The sequence below is a fragment of the Scyliorhinus torazame genome, chromosome 27, assembly GCF_047496885.1.
Source record: "Scyliorhinus torazame isolate Kashiwa2021f chromosome 27, sScyTor2.1, whole genome shotgun sequence".
Taxonomy (NCBI): domain Eukaryota; kingdom Metazoa; phylum Chordata; class Chondrichthyes; order Carcharhiniformes; family Scyliorhinidae; genus Scyliorhinus; species Scyliorhinus torazame.
Genome location: NC_092733.1, coordinates 21,507,973 through 21,535,813, shown reverse-complemented (window position 1 = coordinate 21,535,813; position 27,841 = coordinate 21,507,973). Strand labels below are relative to the sequence as shown.

The 27,841-nt window shown below is 49.4% G+C and overlaps 1 non-coding gene across 1 annotated transcript; it reads left to right on the top strand.

Moving 5' to 3' along the window:
- Positions 1–3,603: 3,603 nt before the first annotated feature.
- LOC140403417 (U2 spliceosomal RNA) lies at positions 3,604–3,798 on the top strand. Its single transcript, XR_011938311.1, has one exon. It is a non-coding gene; the product is annotated as a U2 spliceosomal RNA (small nuclear RNA).
- The last annotated feature ends 24,043 nt before the right edge of the window (positions 3,799–27,841 follow it).

Here is a 27,841-nt window from a genome sequence, read left to right as displayed (position 1 = left end):
TTGTTTACTATAGGAGTAAGTGGTCGAGCTTAATTAAGTAGTGTAAATGAAAGTTAGCTGTGTTAATGAACTTAGCTTCTGTGGTCTTTGTGAACACTACGACATCCATCCTGAGAACAAGAATCACAAAGAACACCACATTCCGTAAGGCGCTCTGCATCCGGGAATCGCACAGTGGCTTCCCACTATACCTGTGGACTCAGGGCCACAAGGAATCTAAAGAATCCATAGAAACAATGGGAATTCATGAAGGAATGCTAGCCAGGAAACCACTGTGCTTTTCTTTGACAAGCACTGTGAATTCTTTCCACCCGTTTGAGCAAGCAGTGTAGCATCCCATGTGGGCAACAGCGCGTCCTCAGGACTGCTCCGGAATGTCAGCCTAAATTCTGTACTGAAGTCCCAGTGTGGGGTGCGTGAATCCGGAACCTTTGCGCTCAGTTAAGGCTGATACCAACTGAGTCAAACTGACAAAAGTTGTAAAGCTAAGTGGTGTTATGGGCCAGGGTTTAGAGAACCCCAAAGTGTATCATGGAGTTCACCTGACCCACAGTTTTTAATAGATTGTGGTATTGTGAGCACACGGCCCACTCTACAGGTGTGGTACAGCAGAAATGGAAAAGTATTTTTTAAAGTAAAACAATGTTTATTCTATAAACTCAAGTTAACCTTTTTAAAACATACAGTGAACATCTTAGCAACCATCAATTCAATACAACCCCCAAAGAATACAACACTAAGTAATCCTTTAAGCTGTCCTTTTAACATCCATAAGACATAAAAAAAACTATTAACAGAAACACATCAGGTTAAAGTCACTACTGAGAGCAGTTATTGGTTTTAAATCACCAAAGGAACGATTTACAGTCTTTAGATTACAGAGAGAGAGACTCAAACACATTCTGGCTGTGACTGCAGCTATCCAGCTCTGAAAACGAAACTAAAATACACCCTGCAGCAAACAGCCTAAAACGAAAGTAAAAAGCTGACAGACAGCCCAGCTCCACCCACACTCTGACATCACTGATAAACATCCATTTCTTAAAGGTACATTTCTTAAACTCATTTTTTAAAGGTACTCTCACTACAGATATTTATATACACACCCATTTATAAACACCCATTTCTTAAAGGTACTCTCACATGACAGTGGAGAGAAGTCCCAATTGTCCAATTGATTGGGTGAGAGTGACATTTCACAGGCCGAATTAGGAAGGTAATGAAGCTTGGTGTGAATTAAACTTTCAACATAACCTTGCTATAAATTTCACTCAACCACCAGATCATCTGCTGGACTGGTTTTACAAAGTATATCAAGTGCAGAAACAGGCCACACAACGCACAGTGGCTCCTCCTATTATCCAACTCCATCAATATATCCTCCCCCACATACTTAACTAGTTTCTCCTTAAATGTATAAATGTATCAATGCTATTTGTCTCAAGCACTCCCTGTGGTATGAGACCTCGTATTCTCGCCACTCTCTGGCTAAAGAGGTTTCTCTGAAAATCTCCATTGAATTTAATCATGACTAACTTAAAATGATGACCCCCTTTCTGGCCTCATGAGCAAGTGAAAACATCTTCTCCACATCCACCCTCTGTCTTTAGAATCTTGAATCTCTATTAGCTTCCTCCTCCAGTCCCTCTTTTCTCAAGAAAAGAGCCCCAAGCTGTTTAATCATTCCTGATAGGTATTAATTCTCAGTCTGGTATCATTCTAGTAAGTCTTTTTAGCACCATCTTCAGTGACTCTATCTACTTTTTAGAATACGGAACGCAAAAGTCTGATCTAGGTAAGTTCAATATAGGTTTAATATTTCGGAGGCGATTTTCTAACCACAAACGGAGACCAGACGCGATGGCCACGTCAGGTGGCTGGGAGGTCATAGTAGCCCCCAGTGGACACATGGCAGGACAGTGGCCTGGCACTGCCCACTGGCATCCGTTAAACTTATGTAAGCAGGCTTACCCGGGATCTTCCGGCCTCACGGGATTTACCAGCCTTCCCAGCAAGGCCGCAGCTGGACGCCGATCAGTACTGGTCCTCACGAATGTGGACCAGGCGGAATGACACCCGGGGGGGCTCCTGGGCCATCAGAGGCCCATGGGTGGCCAGGGATGGTGCAGGGTGGCCCCCTGGCCATCGCCCCGGAATGTGGGCACCTTGGCACTGCCCAGCTGGCACCTTGACACTGCCACCTTGGCACTGACAAGGTGCCCAGGTGGCACTGCCAAGTTGGCAGGAGCACTGTCAGGGTGCCAGGGTGGCAGTGCAAGAATGCCCAGGTATCAGAATGGCACTGCCAAGGGTCAGGGTCCCAGGGGGGCCATGCTCATGAAAGGAGGGTTGGGGGGGTTCTGAAGGGTGGGGGAGGGGGGCAGGGCAGGTCAGTAGTAGCCTCTGGAAGTTTGGGGGGGTGACGGGTAGGGGCCCTGGAGGGGGGGCCTATCAGAGAGTATGGGGGGGGGGTTTGAAGAGGGGAGGTCCCTAGGAACCCGTAGCTGGGTGATTGCACTTGCCCGGGAGGGGGGGGGGGGGGGGGGGGTAATGCCCATGTGTGTGGGGGGGTGACATTGCCCATGGCTGGTCGGAACCCACAGGCTCACTTGGATATTGGGGCACCCTTTCAAAATGTTTGCCCCCATCTCTAAGTTCAGCTCCCCAGGGCTGAAAGAAACTCTAAGGGGCGCGCGCGGTGGGGAACTCACCGGCAGAGAACCCACCACAAATTAACTTAGAAATTGTACCATTAAATTCCGCCCTTAGTTCTTTTGGGGGAGAATTGCGCCCAACATCGCTGCTTTCCAATTCTATTCCTCGACAGATAATCCCTGGTACTGTGTTAGCTTTTCCCATGGTCATATTTACCTTCATTTTAATATATTATTCATCAGATTCATTGTTAAGTATTTTGGCGGAATCTGCAGCACCCACCAAGCAAACAAATGGTTAACATTTCGACTGGAATGTTGGGAACTTGTCAACATTTTCAGCGATAACCATCCTGTGGCAAGTCCCACTGAGACAGAACCCTGCTAGATACACATTAACTATAAAGTAAAGTACATCAAGTTCTCAGGCAGTGAGTTTGGCCATGATTCTGGTTATTAAATAACCAAACTGGACTACTGCAAATTATTCTTTCATTTCCTTGTATTTTTGAATCTCATCACACTGTAATTTGGTTTTATTCTATCTCCGCCCTCTCGCCCTTGCCCAAATTTTATGGCTACCCCATTCCTGCCTCTTCTGCTGTGGCCGATGTCAGGATTCAGGGGGGTGGTAACTTGGTATATGGGGTCATTCTGAACGCGGCAGTGCCCCCCCGGTGGGCGGCCTTGTAGCAGGTCACTGGAAATGAACAGAGGCTAGGTACGAGGAAACTTCCGCGAATGCTCCTGATGTCCCGAGACTTCTCAGGTCTCATTAAACTGACGAACCATTCGAGGCAAGCGAAGCATTTTCTTTTTTTTAAAACATATTTTATTGAGGCATTTATATTATAAATTTTAACACAATGGACAACAACACCCCCCACCCCCCCAATCCAGCCAACATGGCTTTACATAATCAACACCTCAACAAAAATTCCCCACCATCATCACTTCTCGGCCTTTTGGCTAAGATCAAGTGTAGTATCTGCTCTGCCTTTTGGCTCAGGTCTGGTATGTCTCTCTTGTGGGGACCATGAATTGGATTCAGTTTGAATTGGATTTTGGAGCAGGCAAGGAGCTGGATTAGGGGCTCGCCCCTGACCCACACTCTGAGCCCTGGTTTTGTTACTCAGAAAAAAAAACCCCACCAACCCAACCCCGGGAAGCATTTTCTCTCAAATATCATAAACACAACCTGATCAGCGGGGGATGCAGCGAGGCACAAGTTAGGCAACTTGGAATCCCTTCCTGTTTGACGTGATCAAACAACGTGCTCTCTACTTGCCGGCGTGTCTACTTCTGCGTGATTGCACACACCCTGTCCCCTCGAGGTGAGCTAAATGTAGAAACTGCGATGTCCTTCCCCTGGACAGCATTCAATATCTGCCTTGTCAGCTTCTGAACAATCTCTCGCAGCAGATTGCAATATCTTCCCTTTTAGAACTATTATGACAAGATGCTCTAAAGGGCACCATTTGATTCAAGACCAACATTTGCAGCAAGTATCAGGCAATTGAAGACTAACATTATATTTTTCTTTTTTAAAAATAAATTTAGAGTACCCAATTATTTTTTTTCCAATTAAGGGGCAATTTAGCGTGGCCAATCCACCTACCCTGCACATCATTGGGTTGTGGGGGTGAGACCCTCGCAGACACGGGGAGAACGTGCAAACTGCACACGGACAGTGACCCGGGGCCGGGATGGAACCCAGGTCCTCAACCCCATGAGGCAGCAGTCCTTTTTAAAAAATAAATTTAGAGACCCAATTCACTTTTTTCCGATTAAGGGCCAATTTAGCGTGGCCAATCCACCTACCCTGCACATCTTCGGGTTGTGGGGGTGAAACCCACGCAGACACAGGGAGAATGTGCAAACATCACACAGACAATAACCCAGGGCCGGAATTGAACCCTGGTCCTCAGTGCCGTAGGCAGCAGGGCTAACCACTGCACCACCGTGCCGCCCCACAGTGTTGTGTTGGGTGCTCTGCTACACAGACGAACCAACACGGTTGCACTTGGTACAACTCTGTTTTATTACTATCAATAACAACATCTGTAAACTTGTTACTGTGGTTCGTTCATTACCCTTTAACCTGTGGACCTAGCCCTAACACTATCTTGGAGAGGCACTCAGCACATGGTGAATGTCTGAGTCGCTTGCTGTGATCTCTGTGCCCTGAGCTGTCTCCTGCTGGAATGAGCGGGAACTGTGGTGTTCCCCGTTTTATAGTGCGTGTGCCCTTGCTTGTGATTGGCTGTGATGTTGTGTGTGTTGATTGGTCCGTTGATCTGTCCATCAGTGTGTATGTGTGTTTGTACCATGATGTTTATCTGAATATCATGACACACGATATATTTTTTTACCAGTCCAATGTTCCATCCTAAAGTGACAGGATAGGGTTGACTGGATGTGCCAGTACTGTAAGCAATAATTTGAATTTAATAACTCATCAGCTCACTGCATTAATGTCACAAGGTGGAATCCATGTGACTTAAGAGGGAGGTCGATCGTTTGCAGATTCAGACCCATATGTCAGTCTGAGACCTGACTTAGGGATGACATCCTTTCTCAAATATGCTTCGGTGGCAACCTAACTAATCAAGATTCAGAAGAAATTGTGAGAGTTACAGGGTGGGGGGGGGGGGGGGGGGGGGGGGGGGGGGAAATAGAAATGCGAATGAGGATTTTGTATATATTAAACTTACTTTTGTTTTACTAAAATTTCCAGACGGAAAAATATTCAAATTCAGTCAGCTGCAGGCTTGTCTGAACTCCAGAGGCCTCATGAGGAAACTTTGCCACCCGTTCGTGCTGGTGAAGAATAAGAGGCGTGTGTGTGTTCAAATGGGTGCAATTTTCCTCTTTATTCAGCACCGGTTCCATGCAGCACTTGGTCAGACGCAAATTAAAGCCCCTTCCGCACTGTCCAATCTGAGGATTGGGATGGCGATGAGGAAGTTGCTCCCTCTAGTTGCTTACTGTCAGCAATTCTATAAACTCAATGCAAAATGGCTCTGGCAAAACTGTTGAAGTGCATCACATTGAAGTTTCTAATTTTCTTAAACAATGGCCAGAGGAAATCTTCTCTCCAATTCCCACAATAAAACTCCAGGGTTTGGTATTTTAACCTTCAATGTATTACTTTGACTTACATAACGTGGTTCAACTCATCTTTGTGACATTATGTGAAATGTTCAGAATACAAAGGGTTAATGTCATACCATAATTAATCACTAGATGGAGCTAGATGCAGAACTATATAAAGCACTAACTCGCAGGCTTCTGGGAGAAGGCTGGAGAGGAGCAGTGGAGAGTGTAGAGTATAGTTATAGATCGAATGCAGAGACTAGTGTTAGAGTGTAGATTGGAGATTACTAGGTTATTGCTTACTGTAGGAGTAAGTGGTCGAGCTTTAATAAGTTGTGTAAATAAAAGTTAGCTTCGTTGATGAACTTAGCTTCTGTGGTCTTTGTGAACACTACAACATCCATCCTGAGAACAGCATCACAAAAACACCACAATCTACTCCTGAAATTCTCATAGACCTGACTATTCCAATGCTCTCCTGGCTCATCTCCCATCCTCCACCCGACAGTAACTTGTGCATATCCAAAACTCTACTGCCCATGCCTCACCCGCCCACCCATCGCTCCTTGTGGGCATTCCCTGGCACCCTGTCTGACACAACTCCATTTGAACATCGTCATGCTTTCAGTGGCCTCTCGCCCTCCTTATCCCTGCCTCTCCAGCCCCACAACCCACTGAGATCCCTGAGCTTCCCCAATCCTGACCCACGCAGACATGGGGAGAACATGCAGACTCTGCACAGACAGTGACCAAGCAGGGAATCGAACCTGGCACCTTGGCACTGTGAAGCAACAGTGCTAACCACTGTGCTACTGTGCCACCCCTCTCTCCATTGCTACATTAAATCAGTCATGATCTCGTTGAACGGCAGAGCAAACCCGATGGGCTGAACAGCCTACTTCTACTCCTGCACCTTATTGTGTCCTATAAATGTAGGTTACTGTTGAGTGCATTTCCTTTCTCACTTAAAACAATCTTACTATATGAGATTCCAAGTTGCATTAAACTCAGTGCTCAAGTTTTGTGCTGAGAACTGGTTAAACCGCTTTAAGTGAACCTCCCTTTGAAAGAAGGAGCATTCTAATGTCACAGATCTTATAGTGCGTATTCAGGTTGATCCAGAATGCAAAGTGTGGGGAGGAATGGTAGCACAGTGGCTAGTACTGTTGCTTCACAGCACCAGGGTCCCATGTTCGATTCCCAGTTTGGGTCACTGTCTGTGCGGAGTCTGCATGTCCTCCCTGTGTCTGCGTGGGTTTCCTCCGGGTGCTCCGGTTTCCTCCCACAAGTCCCGAAAGACGTGTTTGTTAGGTAATTTGGACATTCTGAATTCTCCATCTGTGTACCCAAACAGGCGCCGGAATGTAGCGACTAGGGGCTGATGCGACCATCAATTCACACGAGACGGAGAGTTGAAGTGAACAGTGGTTTTAATCAGCTAGAACTGTGCCTGCCTGCTACTGCTCTGTACTGAGTGTCGCCTACAGGCTGCAGATCTATATACCTCTCCCGAGGGGGCGGAGCCATAGGCGGAGCCCACAAGGGCACCAACATAATACAATGTAATGTAATGTAATACAATGGTAAATAGTAGCAGTAATTTGAAAAATTAACAGGGGCTTTTCACAGTAATTTGAAAAAATGAAATGAAAATCGCTTATTGTCACAAGTAGGCTTCAAATGAAGTTACTGTGAAAAGCCCCTAGTCGCCACATTCCGTCGTGAAAAGCCCCTAGTCGCCACATTCCGTCGCCTGTTCGGGGAAGCTGGTACGGGAATCAAACCGTGCTGCTGGCCTGCCTTGGTCTGCTTTCAAAGCCAGCGATTTAGCCCAGTGTGCTACACCACTTCATTGCAAGGTTAATGTAAGCCTACTTGTGACAATAATAAAGGTGACCATTACTGGTACTGCACTAGCTTAGATTTACAGGTGAGGTGCAGCAGGATTACTTTTATAAAATGAAAGTACTGTAAACCAAATCAAAAAGCGATGAAAGAAGATATTCTGGTATCGATCTGCCCTCTCATTGACACGTGTGCTCAGCCCACATTTTCTGAGTATAATTCTTACCAGAAAGGGTAAAGTCGCCAAAGAGAGTTCACCACTCAAGTCAACAACAATTCCAGTTAATACTATTCCATTAAAATAGGGTTGTTCAGTAGAAATCACTGACCAGCCACAGGCCTCCCTATGTCAATGCCCTTTGAGCCACATTTTTGGAAAAGGCCTTATATACAATACAGAAAAATATACTTCACTTACCAGCAAGCTGGAAACTCTAAAGAAGCAAGCAAGGAAAATTCAGAACGAAGGAATGAGGAGCTGAAGAGAAAAGATTGCAGGAATAAAATGAGGGAGAGATGTAAAACACAGCAGTCGGACAAAGCTATTTTGAATACCTTTAACATTGGGTATGGGCGAGATTCTCCGACCCCCCGCCGGGTCGGAGAATCGCCGGGGGCTGGCGTGAATCCCGCCCCCGCCGGTTGCCGAATTCTCCGGCACCGGATATTCGGCGGGGGCGGGAATCGCGCCGCGCCGGTTGGCAGGCCCCCACCCGCGATTCTCCGGCCCGGATGGGCCGAAGTCCCGCCGCTAAAATGCCTGTCCCGCCGGCGTAGATTAAACCACCTACCTTATCGGCGGGACAAGGAGGCGCGGTCGGGCTCCGGGGTCCTGGGGGGGGGCGCGGGGCAATCTGGCCCCGGGGTGTGCCCCCCACGGTGGCCTGGCCCGCGATCGGGGCCCACCGATCCGCAGGCGGGCCTGTGCCGTGGGGGCACTCTTTCCCTTCCGCCTTTGCCACGGTCTCCACCATGGCAGAGGCGGAAGAGACTCCCTCCACTGCGCATGTGCGGGAATGTCGTCAGCGGCCGCTAACGCTCCTGCGCATGCGCCGCCGGAGATGTCATTTCCGCTCCAGCTGGCAGGGCACCAAAGGCCTTTTCCGCCAGCTGGCGGGGCGGAAATTCGTCCGGCGGGGGCCTAGCCCCTTAAGGTTGGGGCCCGGCCCCCAAAGATGCAGAGCATTCCACACCTTTGGGGCGGCGCGATGCCCGACTGATTTGCGCCGTTTTGGGCGCCAGTCGGCGGACATCGCGCCGATACCGGAGAATTTCGCCCAGAATGTGTACGCGATTTTCCTCCCCACACTTTGCATTCTGGATCAACCTGAATATGTACAGGAATCTCTTCATTTTCCCATTGGAATTAATCAGATTAGTATCCAACTACGTGGAGATTGGAACTGCACTAACATGAGAATGATTTAGGGTTGATATTTCCATGACATTTCCTTGTATTTTATCCAGTTAACAGTTTATAATTAGTGGAAACAGAATACGCATATTAATCTCCAGAAATTCTTTCTTATCAGTGGGACTTTCCAGTGCATTTGTTTGCGGCAACAGATTGCTACTAGATGTTGACAGTGGCTGTCCATAGTTCAGGCTCCATGCTTTGCGAAGGTTGGAAACAAATTGGAGTTAACCCTTCCAAGGGACGTTTAAGTAAGTGGCTTCTCTCCTGACTTAGCTATTAGGAGATGAAGTGCTTCGATTGCCTCCAGGTTAGAAGAGGACAACCCCCCAGGCAGGATCCCCGCTCCTGAATGCTGGCCACTGACCTCTGCTGGAAATTCCGTTCGGAAGTGACGAAGTCATTGCTCAACTGGACTTGGCTGGAATGGTGGAATGGTCCTCTGATGCTGACTCAGAGGTATTAATGGGTCGCACATGGACCATGACGCAGCAAAAGGTCTGCGTCTTCAGAAGAGATAAAGATGCCAAAACAGGAAATCTGTTTTGTGTTTTCAGAAAGTCGCCAGAGTTCACCACTCAAGTCAACAACAATTCCAGTTAATACTATTCCATTAAAATAGGGTTGTTCAGTAGAAATTACTGACCAGCCACAGGCCTCCCTATGTCAATGTCCTTTGAGCCACATTTTTGAAAAAGGCCTTATATACAATACAGAAAAATATACTTCACTTATACATTTCAAGAACAAATACCAGCATTGGCATGACTCCTAGCAGTCTTTCATGTAGTTAGGAATTTTAATCTGAATTTATCACGGGCGGGCTTCTCCCGTCCCCCTGCCACACGTTTCTCCGCAGCGCACCGTTCGCTGGCAATGCGATTATCTACTCTCACCGCTTGTCAATGGGATTTCCCATTGAAGCCATCCCACACCGCCAGGAAACCCACGGGTGAGCTGTCACCGGGAACAATGAATACATAGTTGGATTTAAAAGTTTAGATCAAAGATACTTTTTACAATCAAAGTTAAATAAAAGTTACTTTACAATAAAGTCATAAAAACTAGATAACTGTTAGAAAAATATATAAACCCAAAGAAAGGGAACAGCAGGCAGAACCAGAACCAGAACTCAGAGGAGAGAGAGAGAAGCAGAGAAGGAACAAGCAGCTAGAGTCAGATTACAGTCAGCTCGGCCATGGGAAATGGACAGGGCAAAGCAGCCGAGCTAAAATAGCTAATACATCTAAGGAAGACTAGAATTTAAAGAGTCAGCTCAGAGTCAGCTCAGAGATAGCCAGCAGAGCCAGCTCTCACAGCTCGGTACATGGGAAGGATAGGACACAGCAACCGAGCTAACCAGTGAATACATGTAAAGAAGACCAGACTTTAAAGAAGATTGATTGTCAAGGTGGGCCTGAAGGTCCCTTCAACCAACCAGAAGGATCCAGAAGCAAGATCTTTTTATCTTTCTGTAAAGACAGTAATTACAGCTTTTAAAAGAAAAAAATATAGCAATAAAATAACTTAAATTAACCTGAAATAGTGGTTATTCCAAAGTCTACTTTACTTACTTAGCAATGCGGGACCCAGGATCGATGCTACTAAGTGGTAAGTAGATGAAATCTTCTGTGAAGGTATGGGTTAACCCGGGGGGATAACTTGAAAACATAGTTTGACCTGAATAGCACCCACTGAAGCCTGCATCGGAGTCAGGGAGTGAGAATCCCTGATCACCATTTAGAATGTCGGCCCTTTTTGGTATAGGGGGACTTCTAAGAATAGTGGTGAGTTTTCAAAAACAGAATGCATTGAAATCACATATCCAACAATGGTGTCTATCACACTTTGTGTGTCAAAAGTACAATTCCCAATTGGCCACATGTGGACATTGAACAAAACTGCACTAAAGAAATAGTTATCAAAGGAAAGTACACGCCTATCTCTTATCCGCATGTATTGTAAGAGTCCTTCTTGTTTATTTCCTTTGTTCCCATTTCTTTTCTTTTTATTATTTTGGTCAGTGGGTACAAATTGGGATGTGCCTTTAAGCAGAAGACTCAAAGTTGAAAATAGCCTGCTTGCCAGGACACTGTGGGCGGGATTCTCCACTCCCGCGCCGAAGTGGCCGCGCCGTCGTGAACGCCGTCGAGGTTCACGGCGGCGCGAAACGGCCCCGATCCCAAACGATTCAGGCCCTGACAATGGGCCAGGATCGGGGCCGCGTCATCTACATGCGCCAGGCCTTGTCGCCTGCGTAAAGGCGGCGCCAAAGAACAAAGAACAAAGAAATGTATAGCACAGGAACAGGCCCTTCGGCCCTCCAAGCCCGCGCCGACCATGCTGCCCGACTAAACTACAATCTTCTACACTTCCTGGGTCCGTATCCTTCTATTCCCATCCTATTCATGTATTTGTCAAGATGCACCTTAAATGTCACTATCGTCCCTGCTTCCACCACCTCCTCCGGTAGCGAGTTCCAGGCACCCACTACCCTCTGCGTAAAAAACTTGCCTCGTACATCTACTCTAAACCTTGCCCCTCTCACCTTAAACCTATGCCCCCTAGTAATTGAGCCCTCTACCCTGGGGAAAAGCCTCTGACTATCCACTCTGTCTATGCCCCTCATAATTTTGTATACCTCTATCAGGTCTCCCCTCAACCTCCTTCGTTCCAGTGGGAACAAACCGAGTTTATTCAACCGCTCCTCATAGCTAATGCCCTCCATACCAGGCAACATTCTGGTAAATCTCTTCTGCACCCTCTCTAAAGCCTCCACATCCTTCTGGTAGTGTGGCGACCAGAATTGAACACTATACTCCAAGTGTGGCCTAACTAAGGTTCTATATAGCTGCAACATGACTTGCCAATTCTTATACTCAATGCCCCGGCCAATGAAGGCAAGCATGCCGTATGCCTTCTTGACTACCTTCTCCACCTGTGTTGCCCCTTTCAATGACCTGTGGACCTGTACTCCTAGATCTCTTTGACTTTCAATACTCTTGAGGGTTCTACCATTCACTGTATATTCCCTACCTGCGTTAGTCCTTCCAAAATGCATTACCTCACATTTGTCCGGATTAAACTCCATCTGCCATCTCTCCGCCCAAGTCTCCAGACAATCTAAATCCTGCTGTATCCTCCGACAGTCCTCATCGCTATCCGCAATTCCATCAACCTTTGTGTCGTCTGCAAACTTACTAATCAGACCAGTTACATTTTCCTCCAAATCATTTATATATACTACAAAGAGCAAAGGTCCCAGCACTGATCCCTGTGGAACACCACTAGTCACAGCCCTCCAATGAGAAAAGCATAGATGCCGCATAGATGACGCGGCCTGCGCCGCATAACGGGCATCATCTGCGCATGCGCGGGTTGGCCGGCGCCAACCCGTGCATGCGTGGTTGCCGTCCTCTCTAAGTCCGCCCCGCAAGAAGATGTCTGACGGAGCTTGCGGGGCCGCGGAAGGAAGGAGGTCCTCCTTCAGAGAGGACCGCCCGACGATTGGTGGGCACCGATCGCGGGCCACCCCACATTTGAGGTACCCCCAGGTGCAGGATCTCCCCTTGCCCCCCCCCGCAGGCTGCCCCCCCAGCGTTCACGCACCGTTCACGACGGGAGCGACCAGGTGTGGACGGCGCCGGGGGGAACCCGCCGTTTTGGCCTGGCCGCTCGGCCCATCCGGGCCTGAGAATAGCGGGGGTGCCGGAGAATCGCCATTTTGGGTGTCTCCGGCGATTCTCCGGCCTGCGGTCCGCGAAACTTGACCGGGCCGTTCCCGCCGCTTGGGAGAATCGCGGGAGGGCGTCGGACCGGCGTCCCGGGAAATTTTGGCGGCCCAGGCGATTCTCCCAACCGGCGTGGGAGTGGAGTATCTCGCCCTGTGTACCCAGGTTTTGTAGTTTGGAGAAGAGAAATCAGGAGCTGAATTCTTCTGCCCAGCCCGCCGCAAGATCACCACGAGCAAGAGGCGGACAATGGAAAAGTCCATTGATTTCGGCGGGACTCTCCGGTCGCCAGGTGAGTACGGCCGGAGAATCCCGCCCCAGATTTCCGGGTTGGCAAGTGGCTAGTTACATGTGCCAGGCAATGACCATCTCCTACAAGAGTGAATATTGCCCCTTGACCTTCATTACCATCGCTGAATCCCCCACAATCAACATCCTGGGGGTTACCATTGATCAGAAACTGAACTGAGCTAGCCATATTAATACTGTGGTTACCAGGGTAGGTCAAAGGCTAGGAATCCTATGGCGTGTAACTCACCTCCTGACCTCCCAAAGCCTGTCCACCATCCACAAGTCAGGAGTATAATTGAATACTCTCCACTTGCCTGGATGAGTGCAGCTCGAAAAACTCAAGGCGCTCGACACAATCCAGGACAAAGCAGCCCCACTTGATTGCTACCCCTTCCACAAGCATTCAAATCCTCCACCACTGATGAACAGTAGCAGCCGTGTGTACTATCTACAACATGCACTGCAGTAACTTGCCGAGACTCCTTAGACATGTTGCTCTTTTTAGCCTTGGTTTATTAGCTCTGATTATGTCACCTTTGCTCATGAGTCGCCAGGTATCTTTCTGATACCGCCACGTGGTTCAAGCTCGAGTTACGATTAATAAGTCAGCACACCGCTTAGTAAGATTGAAATCAACGGTCATTTATTATGTACAGCAATCAATACTTACACAATAATCCTACTATCTATATCAAAACCTACCACTACTGGCCAATACTTAACTTTAGGAGATGGCCCACCAGGTCAGGGAAACAAATGGTTTATCGAATTGGATCTGGCCTGAGGGATTCAAAAGGCTGATACGGGTCGATGGCTAGGAATCTCTATCGGGTAGCGATCGCTGGAGTCAGACTTACTGTTTCTGGTCGATGGTCTTGCGAAGGTTGCGAGCAGGAGAAGAAGGGAGAGAGAGAGCGATCTGAACTTGGCCCTTCAATTTATAGGGCCCAGGGGCTTCCCGTCTCTCGGGGCGGCCCTTGACCCTGAGTCCCAAGTGATTGGACTTGTTCCCAATCACTGGGTTCGATATGCTCCAATAATGGGGCGATTCCTCGATCGGGGGGTGGTCGTTCACCTGTCTTTGTTTTGGCCACGGCTGGGGCCGACAGGTCTGGCCCGGCATTCAATTGCTAATATGTTGCAATTGTACCCGGGGATAGCCGATTAAACTGCAGATGTCTGTGTTGATGTGCTGCTAATAGTCTTAGGTAGCGATCTGGGCCGACTTCCCCAGATCCGAATACATTATTCTGTCTGCAGCTGTCCGTTTGTGTCCTGTTGGCTGCTTTTCCCATCAGCCTTTTCGGTTAGCCTTTTTAAATCGGGTTTTGGCCAAATTAATAGGGAATCAGCCATTTTAGGTGGCTACAGACAGCACCTTCCAAACCCATGGCCACTACTATCTAGAAGGACAAGAGCAGCAGATACCTGGGAACCCCACCACCTGGAGCTTCCCCTCCAAGCCACTCACCACCCTGACTTGCAAATATATCGCCGCTCCTTCACTGTCGTTGGGGCAAAATCCTAGAACAGCATACTGGGTGTACCTACACCTCATGGGCTGCAGCTGTTCAGGTAGGTAACTCACTGCCACCTTCTGAAGGGCAAAAAGGGATGGGCAATAAATGCTGCCCTAACCAGCAATGCCCACATCCCGGAAATTAATTTTTAAAAAACGAATGGATCTTAGGAACCGGGTTGTGGAGGAAGTCAGTTCGCTTGGTTAACTGGCAACCGGTGGGTTCACCTTGGACAGTGTTCTGCCTGACAATAGTCAGTGTTTGGTTCCTGTGTGATGCTTTCTGAGAGAACTGGACAGGTGTTTAGACCTTGGAAGTGAAAGGAACGGTTTCTCTCCCTCCTGCTTGCTGAAGGACAATAACTGCTCTATTGCTCTGAAAGCAGTGAGTGTGGGCCCATCTTTAGCTGTAAACCTGAAATAATGCTGAATCTGCAGAGAAAGTAGACAAAATTGACTGAGAAAACCATCTCAAGCCTACAGAGAAGTACCAAAATGAAACCCTGAACTTTAGAATGACATTGACTGGAAGTCATCCCAGTGCATCAAAGATCTTTAACCTTTTATTTTTAGAAATATTTTATTTCCCTTTCCACCATCCTTTCCCCTCTGTGATGTTTGTCTGTCTGTACAGAGAGTCTGTGTGTGTGTGTGTGTGGGGGGGGGGGGGGGTGGTGAGTGGGGCAGGTGAGGAAGGAGGTGGGGTGTTGGGGATGGGGTAGTAGATAGTCAGTTACATTTTCTGTCTGTTTAATTATAATTCTGCACATAATGAAAGGGTATTTGTGTTACAGTTACAAACCTGGTGACTGTAATTTATTAGGCTCAACCACAGACCACAGGTATTTTAAATAAAATTTAATTTAACCTGCAACTCTGGGTCAAGTGGGGAAGGAATTAAGCACACACTAGCCTAGGGTGTTGTGACAGTATGACATGTTAATTTAGGCCCAGTGTTGAGCACCAGACACTTTTGGCTTACGGTTTGCGCGTCTAATCACAAACTATGCTGGTAGATGCTTTTTGACTGGGGTGGAGCTCATTGTCCTCAGAACAGCCCAGAGAACAGGTGAGTATACATAGATTTACATAGAATTTACAGTGCAGAAGGAGGCCATTCGGCCCATCGAGTCTGCACCAGCTCTTGGAAAGAGCACCCTACACAAGGTCAACACCTCCACCCTATCCCCAGTAACCCCACCCAACACTAAGGGAAATTTTGGACACTAAGGGCAATTTATCACGGCCAATCCACCTAACCTGCACATCTTTGGACTGTGGGAGGAAACCGGAGCACCCGGAGGAAACCCACGCACACACGGGGAGGAGGACGTGCAGACTCCGCACAGACAGTGACCCAAGCCGGGAATCGAACCTGGGACCCTGGAGCTGTGAAGCAATTGTGCTATCCACAATGCTACCGTGCTGCCGTATAGCTCCATGGAGAGTCAGTTGATGGTTATTTTAAGGAATGACAGTAGGAATAGTCAGAAGAATGACCAATGGCTGCTCTCTCGCTAATCAGGCAGCGTTACAAAGTAGGTGCGGAATAGAAGGGGAGAGCAGAGAGAATAGCTCTTTGTCAATCGATGCAGCACCGGAGTAAATTTGAGCAAAACCGCCAATCAGCTGGGTGGCGAGGTGGTGAAGTGGTTAGCACTGCGGCCTCAAGGCACCGAGGACTCAGGTTGGTTCCCGGCTCCGGGTCACTGTCCGTGTGGAGTTTGCACATTCTCTCCGTGTCTGCGTGGGTCTCACCCCCACAACCCAAGGAAGTGTGGTGGACTGGCCATGCTAAATTGCCCTTTAATTGAAATTTAAAAAAATATATATAAGGGCGGGATTCTCCGACCCCCTGCTGGGACGGAGAATCGCTGGGGGGCGGTGTGAATCACGCCCCCGCCGGCTGCCGAATTCTCTGGCGCCGGGGATTTGGCGAGGGTGGGAATCGCGCTGCGCCAGTCGGCGGTTGCTGGCAGTGGCCCCCCCCGGCGATTCTCCGCCCGCGATGGGCCAAGTGGCCACCCGTTTTCGGCCAGTCCCGGTGGCGGATGTTACGACAGGTACTTACCAGCGGGACCTGGCTCCGCGGGCGGCCTCCGGGGTCCTCGGGGGGGGCGCGGGGGGATCTGGCCGGTGGTGGGGGTGCCCTCATGGTGGCCTGGCGCGCGATCGGAGCCCACCAATCCGCGGGCGGGCCTTTGCCGTGGGGACACTCTGTTCCTCCGCGCCGGCTGGTGTACCGGTCCGTGATGGCTGGCGCGGAGATGAACCACCCCCCCACCCGTGCATTCGCTGGGATGACGCTAGCACACGCTGGCGCTCCCGCACCTGTGCCAACTCGCGCCGTCCGGCGGGGCGCAAACCACTCCGCCGCCGGCCTAGCCCCTGAAGGTGCGGAGGATTCTGCACCTTCGGGGCGGCCCGACAGCGGAGTGGTTCACCCCACTCCTTTGCACTGAAGTTACCAGCCCCACCGGTTTCCAAAGAATCCCGCCCTCTATATCTATCTAAAACTGTGCTATTTAGAATATATCTATATATATATACCCAGTTCACATCTTTTGATCACAGTGTTTATGAAGGGAGTGACACTAGCCAAAATGCTGAGAACTATTTACTTTCATTTAGTGGCCACCTGAAAAGGCATATGGGGGTCTTTAATAATAATCTTTATTATTGTCACAAGTAGGCTTACATTAACACTGCAAAGAAGTTACTGTGAAAATCCCCGAGTCGCCACATTTCGCCGCCTGTTCGGGTACAGAGAGGGAGAATTCAGAATGTCCAATTCACCTAACAGCACATCTTTCGGGACTTGTGGGAGGAAACCGGAGCACCCGGAGGAAACCCGCGCAGACACGGGGAGAACGTGCAGGCTCCGCACAGACAGTGACCCAAGCTGGGAATCGATCCTGGGACCCTGGCGCTGTGAAGCAACAGTACTAACCATGCGCTACGTACCACCCTATCTGTGCAGTTGTCAATGCAACACTCCCCCATCCTGCCTTGAAATATTAGTCTAGATTACGTGCTCAAATACTAGGGCTTGACGCAACAGCATAACCTTTTGAGACCAAATTCATGGGCGATGAAACAAAATGTATAAAAACTGAATCACTGGGTAGGGGTGTGCACATTTCCATTGTAGGGGAGGGAGGCGGGCAGATTTATTTTGTTTCTGACTGAGGCAGGGAGTGTAATTAGCTCATAAAACGACTTGCTATTCATTGGATCAGACCCTTTACACTCACACAGAATATCATATTGCAATTTTTACCTGAGGCATGAAAAATGAGCCATTCATCAGTTAAGCTATTACATGTGATCGTGTATTGCCTTCCAAATGCAGTCCAAAATTCAGGGTGAAAAAGTGGACAGCTGATTGGAGATGGCTGACAGCCAGAGTGAAAGTAGCACGCTAAGTTCAAGCAACAACTCTCATGAGAGTTTGGCTTCACAGTTTGGTGAATATTCCTTAAATAATAGAGCCATTTGGCGGGAAAAACAGAAATAGTCTCTTCATTGTTAGGTTAATGGAAGTTACCTATCTCCAAACACACTGGAGACCATGGAGGTGATCACCACAAAATGGTGCAAAGGATAGAAAGATGCATTAGTGTCATGGGGAAATGAGGCTAATTTCTACACAGGAGTCGGACTCGCTCAGCATTGATATAACTTTATTCTTCTGCTCAACAAAAAAAACCTCTCTTTTGGAGGGTCCACATTGAGGAAAGTTGCTGTAATTTGAGTCTGTTTAGTTGTCATGTGGGTTTCATTACCAAAGTCTCTGTGAACTTTTTTGCTGACCCCCGACCATCCCAAATTTGTCTCCATATTTGGGAAATTTTCACTTTTACTTGTTGTGTGTGAGCCTCCCCCCCCCCCCCCCCATACAGCTGCTCTTTGTGTTTTCTCAGAGGCAGGAGCTGCAAATTGAAGCAGCTGTGTTTTCCTTCTTGCTGTTATTGGCAGAATATGTCTGTTTGGGGTGAGGAGAAATTATTTTTAAAAAATAAGTTTAGAGTACCCAATTCTATTTTTTTTCCCAATTAAGGGGGCAATTTAGCGTGGCCAATCCACCTACCCTGCACACCTTTATGGGTTGGGGCAGTGAGATCCACGCAGACAAGGGGAAGTAGATTTCTTCACCCAAAGGGTTGTGAATCTATGGAATTCCCCGCCTAGTGAAGCAGTTGAGGCTACTTCATTAAATGTTTTCAAGATAAAGATAGATAGTCTTTTGAAGAATAAGGAATAAAGGATTATGGTGTTCGGGTGGGAAAATGGAGCTGAGTCCACAAAAGATCAGCCATGATCTCATTGAATGGCGGAGCAGGCTCGAAGGCCCAGATGGCCTACTTCTGCTCCTAGTTCTGATGTTCTTATTGAGTTATTGGGTTACTGGGATAGGGTGGAAGTGAGGGCTTAAGTGGGTGGTGCAGACTTGATGGGCCGAATGGCCTCCTTCTGCACTGTATGTTCTGTGTTCTATGTTATGAATGTGCAAACTCCACACAGACAGTGACCCGGGGCCAGGATCGAACCCGGGTCCTCGGCGCCGTAAGGCGCAGCGCTAACCACTGTGATGCCCCTGGGTTGAGGAGGAATTATGCTACTTAAAGACACAGCTCTCTGTCCGCTCTGCACTCATACAATTTACAGTGCAGAAGGAGCCATTCGGCCCATCGAGTCTGCACTGGCTCTTGGAAAGAGCACCCTACCCAAGCCCACACCTCCACCCTATACCCATAACCCAGTAACCCCACCCAACACTAAGGGCAATTTTGGACACTAAGGGACAATTTAACACGGCCAATCCACCTAACCCTCACATCTTTGGACTGTGGGAGGAAACCGGAGCACCCGGAGGAAACATACACAAACTCCGCACAGACAGTGATCCAAGGCTGGAATTGAACCCGGGTCCCTGGTGCTGTGAGGTAGCAGTGCTAACCACTATCCCACTAGTCAGCCTCAATATTCAAATGAAATGATCACACAAACTACGAACCCTCTTTCAGCCACTGATTAACCCTCAGTGCTTTTCTGTTATTTTCTTTTGAATGCTCAAGGTGTGAATTAATTTTTAAAAAATACTTAGAACATAATATATTGAAGTTGCATGTTCAGGATTGTACTGTAGGTACATCACTAGCCAGTGACCTTCAAAATGCAGATTTTAATCGCTGCAAATTTTGTCAAATTAATCTGAAACAATCCTGGGCTGCAAAATCTCTTCTCCAGCATCATTTCCTCCAAAGCACTTGATTTAAATACCAGCCCTGCTTCAATTTCCTTGAATTGAACGTGGGAACATTTCCTTCTGAAAATGTGAATGTTTCTAGGATGTGCCTTGTTTGAAGGTGTGCATGAGAACACAGTAATAGGAGCTGGACACACCTAATGTGTTAAACACACACTAATCTTCTTGGCCCCCCTGTCTCGAGCGACAATGGGTGCACGCCAATGGGTCACTGATTGGTTTGGCAGCGTCTGGCTCTCTCTTTGCGGTGTCGTGTCACGTCTTGCCAGCTGTTATGCCTCTTCTCTTCGCCTCTTCTATTGGGGGCTGCCTGGTTTGAGGTGGGCCGTCGCTGTGCGGTAAGACACAATGGTCACTCCCACTGTCGAGCTGGGCTTCTAACCCGCAACTGCTGCCTACCGGGTTGTTTTGGCCGCTGTGATGCGACTATGGAGTGGCCTCTCCGTGGCACGTGCCTGGGCGAAATATATGGGGCATTTGGGCTGCTGAGCGTCAGAACCCAGCTTTCGGCCTTGCTGGTGGGATCTGAAGGAACACAGAGCTTGATTTTATTTGCACCAGTTTGGTTGCAGGGGCTGCTGGAACATGCTAAAAATAACGCAAGAGTGCCTCACTGGGGCTCCACTCCAGATGTTCTGTTAGGGTTTAAACCCTTAGCCTTAGTCTTTGGCTCTCTTGGATTTTTTTAATGACCGAGCCTCCAATGGCCTCTGAGGGAAAAAATGTATCCTTATCTCCATTATAAATGGGTGACCTCAGGCGCAATTTAACAGCCTCGCCTGGCGAGAATCCGCGCCAGCCGTTTCGATCATGGAAGCGGCCTACATCAGGGCCTTCGCCAGGCTCCGAGTGGTCTGCGATTGAACCAGATCGCTCCCTTTGGCAGATTCCGGAACTCACCTAAGGGCAGCGAGAAAACAATAATCACCGATTAAGGCCAATCTCCATCTCATTAACAAAGTGGTTGCCCAATCTAACGACCTCCTGGGTTCAAAAGGGCTCGTCAGCGAGAGGTCCCATGAGCGATGATTAGTACTGGCCCACACAAACGAGGGCCAGGCAGAACAGCACCTGTGTGGAGGGGGGGGGGGTCCTCCCAGGCCGTTGGATGCCCTTGGGTGGTCAGGGACAGGGCAGGTTGGTGCCATGGCTCTCCCCCTGTTATCCGGGCACCTTGGTACTGCCAGGGTGGCACTGCCAAGCTGGCAGGAACACTGACAGGGCGCCAGAGTGTTGGTGCCAGGGTGCCAGGGTGGCACTGCCAAAGGTCAGGGCCTGAGGACAGCATTGCCCATGAAAGGAAGGATGGGGCAGTATGAAGGGTGGAGGTTGCAGGGTGGGCATGAGTGGCCTCCAAAATGTTGGAGGGGTGCAGGGTGAGGGTCCTGGAAAGGAGGAGGCCGAAAGGGGGTGCGGAAAGGCCTGTAAAGGGGGGCCCTCCTGTAAATACACAGTGAACCTAGACTGGTCACACTCTGGCGAACTCGTTTAACCTGCTTCTTTTTTCTCAGTAATACTATTGATAGGTTTCCTTGTTTTCCTATAACATGTATCTCCTTTAGTTCTTTTTCTGTATAAACTAGAACCGCTTCCTGATTGCTTTCTGTATAACACTGTCCTGGGTGCGACACCCATAACAACGTTCGAGCTAGAAATATGTAAATAGAAAATGAATTGTCAAATGTAAAAATGTGAAAATCCAATATAAACATTATATAAAAAAAGAAAAGGGGCCCCTCAGCGACCTCATGGCGGGATGTCCTCATTCGGGATGCGGGGGGGGTTAATGCCCATGTTTGCGAGGGGTGCCACTGCCTGTGGGTAGGGGGTGTGAGGGATCCTCACGCTCACTCAGAGATCGGGGCACCCTTCCAAAATGGATGCCCGATCGCTGAGGTGCCGGTCAGGCCAGTGAGACCGGCTCCCCAGTGCTGAAAATAATTCTACATGTGGACTCGACCAGAGAGGACCTCACTATGGCCAAACAAAACTGACTAAGTGCCGTTTGATAGCGGTCAGGAGCTCGCCAACGCAGCCATCGAGAAGCTTGCAGGAAACCTTGCCCGTTATGGCACTTCTAACTTGCCACGTTCAGTCGCACCCCTCAGGTGGAATTCTCTGAAAATGGGGCTATGTCCCCACGTCCGCGAGAAAACGGGTGCAAATCACTCTGGACTTTCCTGGAGAAAGTCCAGAGTGAGTCTCCATTTTGAAGGGGGCTTGCAGGGCCCCGGAGTGCTCCACCCAGCTCCGGCTGCCGATACGGGGCCCTGCACCTCCGGCCGCGGCGGCCCCACGCAACATGGCGGACCCTCACAGCAAGCCGGACGCAACAATATAGGCCCACCCCACAGATCGCATGCGCCTGCCGATCGGTGACCCCCGATCGCGAGCCTGGCCATCCTGGAGGACCCCCCCCCCCAACCAGGGCGGCCACGGACTGGGTCCGCAGCCGCCACTCCGAGCTCCCGCCAGGTGGAACCATGAGTGAACCATGGCGACGGGAACTCGGCCAGCTGCCAGCTGAGAATCACCGCGGGGGCGATTCAACCCCAAATGGCGCCGTGACGATTGCGCGCGCGACTGGCAACGATTCTCCGGTCTGCGGAGAATCGCGGGAAGGCATCGGACCCAATCACGGGTCTGACGCTCCATTCTCCGCCCACACACTGAGCGCGATTTGGGTGCAGAAGCTCAGAGAATCACGCCCCTGATCTTTAAACTATGCCCCACTAGTTCTGGATTACCCCTCCTCCCCACTCCCCAATTTTCCTGATTGGTCCGAAGGCTATAAATGAATTAAAATCTGCTCTCCAGGACCACTTAAACAATAACTTTGAGGGGAGTGGGGCTTTTCAAACGATTTTCAAACCCCCCTGCTAGGCCCATTCCTGGCCTCAGTCGCCGGACGAGTGATTGGCCCTCTCATCTCTGGCAATGCAATTCCTAAATCTCCTGCAGCGGATAAAGGGGGGAAAAAAGACTGCAAATGCTGGAAAATGAAATAAAACAGAAAGTTCTGGAAAAACAAGAAAAGCTGGTATTTGTATAACACCTTTCACAGCCTCAGGAGATCCTGAAACATTTCATAGTGCTTTTGAAGGGGAGCTGCTATCATAATGTAAGAAATGTGCAGAGCAAGCTCCCACAAACAGCAATGTAATAATGGTCAGATAATCTGTTGCTTTGTGACGTGGACTGAAGGATAAACATTGGCCAGGATGTTGGGCGCGACAGTGTTTTGCTTGCTCTTTGAAATAGAGTCATTGGGTCTGTTGTGTTCGCCCTGGATCTAATGGCTCTTCCACAAGACAGGACCTCTGTCAATACCCCACACGAGTATCAGCTTAGAGTTTTGTGTTCTTGCATGGCAGTATTGTCAATGGACTAGGGACCCAGTACAACGTTCTGGGGGACCGAGGTTCGAATCCCAACACGGTAGAGGGTGGAATTTGAAATTTGATGACTGTGAAGCAATTGTTGCAAGAACCCATCATGCCCACTCGTGTCCTCCAGATCCACAGCAATGAGGTTGGCTCTTAAATAGCCTAGCAGGCCACCCAGTTCAAGGGGAAGTTAGGCCCATGAGTGAATACATTTTTAAAAATCTCTGGAGTGAGACTTGAAGCCACAACTTTCTGGGGCGAAATTCTCCGGAAACGGCGCGATGTCCGCCGACTGGCGACCAAAACGGCGCAAATCAGACGGGCATCGCGCCGCCCCAAAGGTGCGGAATGCTCCGCATCTTTGGGGGCCGAGCCCCAACCTTGAGGGGCTAGGCCGGCGACGGACGAATTTCCGCCCCGCCAGCTGGCGGAAAAGGCCTTTGGTGCCCCGCCAGCTGGCGTGGAAATGACATCTCCGGGCGGCGCATGCGCGGGAGCGTCAGCGGCCACTGACAGCTTCCCACGCATGCGCAGTGGAGGGAGTCTCTTCTGCCTCCGCCATGGTGGAGACCGTGGCGGAGGGGGAAGGGAAAGAGTGCCCCCACGGCACAGGCCCGCCCGCGGATCGGTGGGCCCCGATCGCGGGCCAGGACACCGTGGGGGCACCCCCCCCCCGGGGCCAGATCGCCCCGCGCCCCCCCCCCAGGACCCAGGAGCCCGCCCGCGCCGCCTTGTCCCGCTGGTAAGGTAGGTGGTTTAATTTACGCCGGCGGGACAGGCATTTTAGCGGCGGGACTTCGGCCCATCCGGGCCGGAGAATCGCGCGTGGGGGGGCCCGCCAACGGGCGCGGCGCGATTCCCGCCCCCGCCGAATATCCGGTGCCGGAGACTTCGGCAACCGGTGGGCGCGGGATTTACGCCAGCCCCCGGCCATTCTACGACCCGGTGGGGTGTCGGAGAATCTTGCCCCAGATTCTGAGCCAGAATTACCCATTGCACCATAGTTGCAGTTGGCTCCCGTGTATGTGGAAGGATAATAATAATCTATAATAATCTTTATTAGTGTCACAGGCAGGCTTCCTGCAATGACGCTAGTGGGGGAATCCCCTAGTCGCCACACTCCTGCGCCTGTTTGGATAGGGTGGCACGGTAGCACAGTGGTTAGCACTGTTGCTTCACAGCACCAGGGACCCCGGTTCTATTCCCGGCTTGGGTCACTGTGTGTGCGGAGTCTGCACGTTCTCCCCGTGTCTGCGTGGCTTTCCTCCGGGTGCTCCGGTTTCCCCCCACAAGTCCCGAAAGACGTGCTTGTTAGATGAATTGGACATTCTGAATTCTCCCTCTGTGTACCCGAACAGGCGCCGGAGTGTGGCTACTAGGGGATTTTCACAGTAACTTCATTGCAGTGTTAATGTAAGCCTACTTGTGACACTAATAAAGATTAGTATTACACTGAGGGAGAATTCAGAATGTCCAATTCACCGGACAAGCACGTCTTTCGGGACTTGTGGGATGAAACTGGAGCATCCGGAGGAAAATCAAGCAAACACAGGGAGAACGTGCAGACTCCGCACAGACAGTCACCCAAGCCAGGAATCGAACCCAGGTCCCTTAACAGCATTCCTAGTAGGTAAACAAGATTAGCAAAGGATAATTGGTTTGGGGTTTTTTTCCACCCCTCCTCCCAGGATTGATGGGGTAATACTAGTCTCTGTTTAATTGCTGTTGATAATTGGGTGCTAACTGCATCCTATGCACTGAGCATCATATTTGACTGAAGAATTGTAGTGAGCTCCACATTTCAGAGCAGAGCCTGTCCATCTGATAACTTGATATGAACTGGACAACAACGGGTGTTCTTGCAGCTGCTTCAAGGAAAGCAGGAAATCCTATCACCCGCCCGCTCTATTTTGGTAATGTGTTCTGATAAAGACCCAAAAGTATTTGTTAAATTCAGAGCGCACAATGTTATAAACAGGAAAAATGCTTGAGTTATGTAACACCATGAACTTTGTGTCACTCGATTCTGATAAATGTACGTACAGCTCAGGAATTGGCGGGATGGGTTGAATGTGTGCCTCCTGGAAAAAATGGACGCTTCCCAGTATTTTGACACATTAGCGAATTCTGACATTCCATCTAATTCAAGCGTAACCGTGAAGAAATAATACTTACAGATAGACAATTAAATATACTGCTGACTTCAGCTGAAGTTCAGCTGTGATTACGTAGAAGCATCCAATCCATTCGCAACTCTCTAGAATCCATAGAATCCTTACAGTGCAGAAGGAGGCCATTCGGCCCATCGAGGCAGCACCAACCCTTCGAAAGACCACCAGGCCCAATCCCCCGCCCTTTTCTTGCAACCCCATTCCAAGGGGCAATTTATCATGGCCAATCCAGCTAACTTGCACATCTTTGGACTATGGGAGGAAACCGGAGCACCCGGAGGAAACCCCACCCGAGGTGGGATTTGCTGTGACGCAACAATGTGCCACCGTGCCACCCTAGATACTGAAGATACTGAAGCAGTGCGTGCCCTCATGCAGTAATATCTGGACAACATTCAGACTTGCAAGTGACAATTTACATTTGCGTCACATTCATGCCAGGTAATGACCATCCCTTAACATGTTCATTGGTAATACCATTGCTGAATTCCCTAGTATCAGCCACCTGGGGCATACCAATGACCAGAAACTGAACTGGACTAGCCATTTAATACTGTGGCCACAAAAGCAGGTCAGAGGTGAGGAATCCTGCGGCGAGGAACTCACCTCCTGACTCCCCAAAGCCTGTCCACCATTTACCTGGCACAAGCCAAGACTGTGATGGAATACTCCCCACTTACCTGGATGAGTTCAGCTCCAACACTAAAGAACCTGGACATCGGGCAGCACGGTGGCGCAGTGGTTAGCACTGCTGCCTACGGCGCTGAGGACTTATATTTGTAAGTCAAGGATGACTGAAGCAAATGTTTTTTTTTAACAGGGCAGCATGTGGCGCAGTGGTTAGCTCTGGGACTGCGGCGCTGAGGACCCAGGTTCGCATCCCGGCCCTGGGTCACTGTCCGTGTGGAGTTTGCATTCTCCCCATGTCTGCATGAATTTCACCCCCACAACCCAAAGATTGGGTTTGATGGATTGGCCACGCTAAATTGCCCCTTTATAGAACATAGAACATAGAAAATACAGCACAGAACAGGCCCTTCAGCCCACGATGTTGTGCCAAACCTTTGTCCTTGATTAATCATAGATTATCATTGAATTTACAGTGCAGAAGGAGGCCATTCGGCCCCCTGAGTCTGCATCGGCTCTTGGAAAGAGCACCCTACCCAAACTCAACACCTCCCCCCAACACCAAGGGCAATTTTGGACACTAAGGGCAATTTATCATGGCCAATCCACCTACCCTGCACATCTTTGGACTGTGGGAGGAAACCGGAGCACCCGGAGGAAACCCACGCAGACACGGGGAGGACGTGCAGACTCCGCACAGACAGTGACCCAAGCCGGAATCGAACCTGGGACCCTGGAGCTGTGAAGCAATTGTGCTAACCACTATGCTACCGTGCTGCCCTTAAGAACAAATAAATTTACACTATATCATTTTACCGTAATCCATGTACCTATCCAATAGCTGCTTGAAGGTCCCTAATGTTTCCGACTCAACTACTTCCACAGGCAGTGCATTCCATGCCCCCACTACTCTCTATCAAGTCGCCCCTCATCCTTCTCCGTTCTAATGAGAAAAGGCCTAGCACCCTCAACCTTTCCTCGTAAGACCTACTCTCCATTCCAGGTAACATCCTGGTAAATCTTCTTTGCACCTTTTCCAAAGCTTCCACATCCTTCCTAAAATGAGGTGACCAGTACTGTACACAGTACTCCAAATGTGGCCTTACCAAAGTTTTGTACAGCTGCATCATCACCTCACGGCTCTTAAATTCAATCCCTCTGTTAATGAGCGCGAGCACACCATAGGCCTTCTTCACAGCTCTATCCACTTGAGTGGCAACTTTCAAAGGTGTATGAACATAGACCCCAAGATCTCTCTGCTCCTCCACATTGCCAAGAACTCTACCGTTAACCCTGTATTCCGCATTCATATTTGTCCTTCCAAAATGGACAACCTCACACTTTTCAGGGTTAAACTCCATCTGCCACTTCTCAGCCAGCTCTGCATCCTATCTATGTCTCTTTGCAGCCGACAACAGCCCTCCTTACTATCCACAATTCCACCAATCTTCGTATCGTCTGCAAATTTACTGACCCACCCTTCAACTCCCTCATCCAAGTCATTAATGAAAATCACAAACAGCAGAGGACCCAGAACTGATCCCTGCGGTACGCCACTGGTAATTGGGATCCAGGCTGAATGTTTGCCATCCCCCACCACTCTCTGACTTCTATCGGTCAGCCAGTTTGTTATCCAACTGGCCAAATTTCCCACTATCCCAAAGATCCTTACTTTCTGCAGAAGCCTACCATGGGGAACCTTATCAAATGCCTTACAAAAATCCATGTACACTACATCCACTGCTTTACCTTCATCCACATGCTTGGTCACCTCCTCAAAGAATTCAATAAGATTTGTAAGGCAAGACCTACCCCTCACAAATCCGTGCTGACTATCC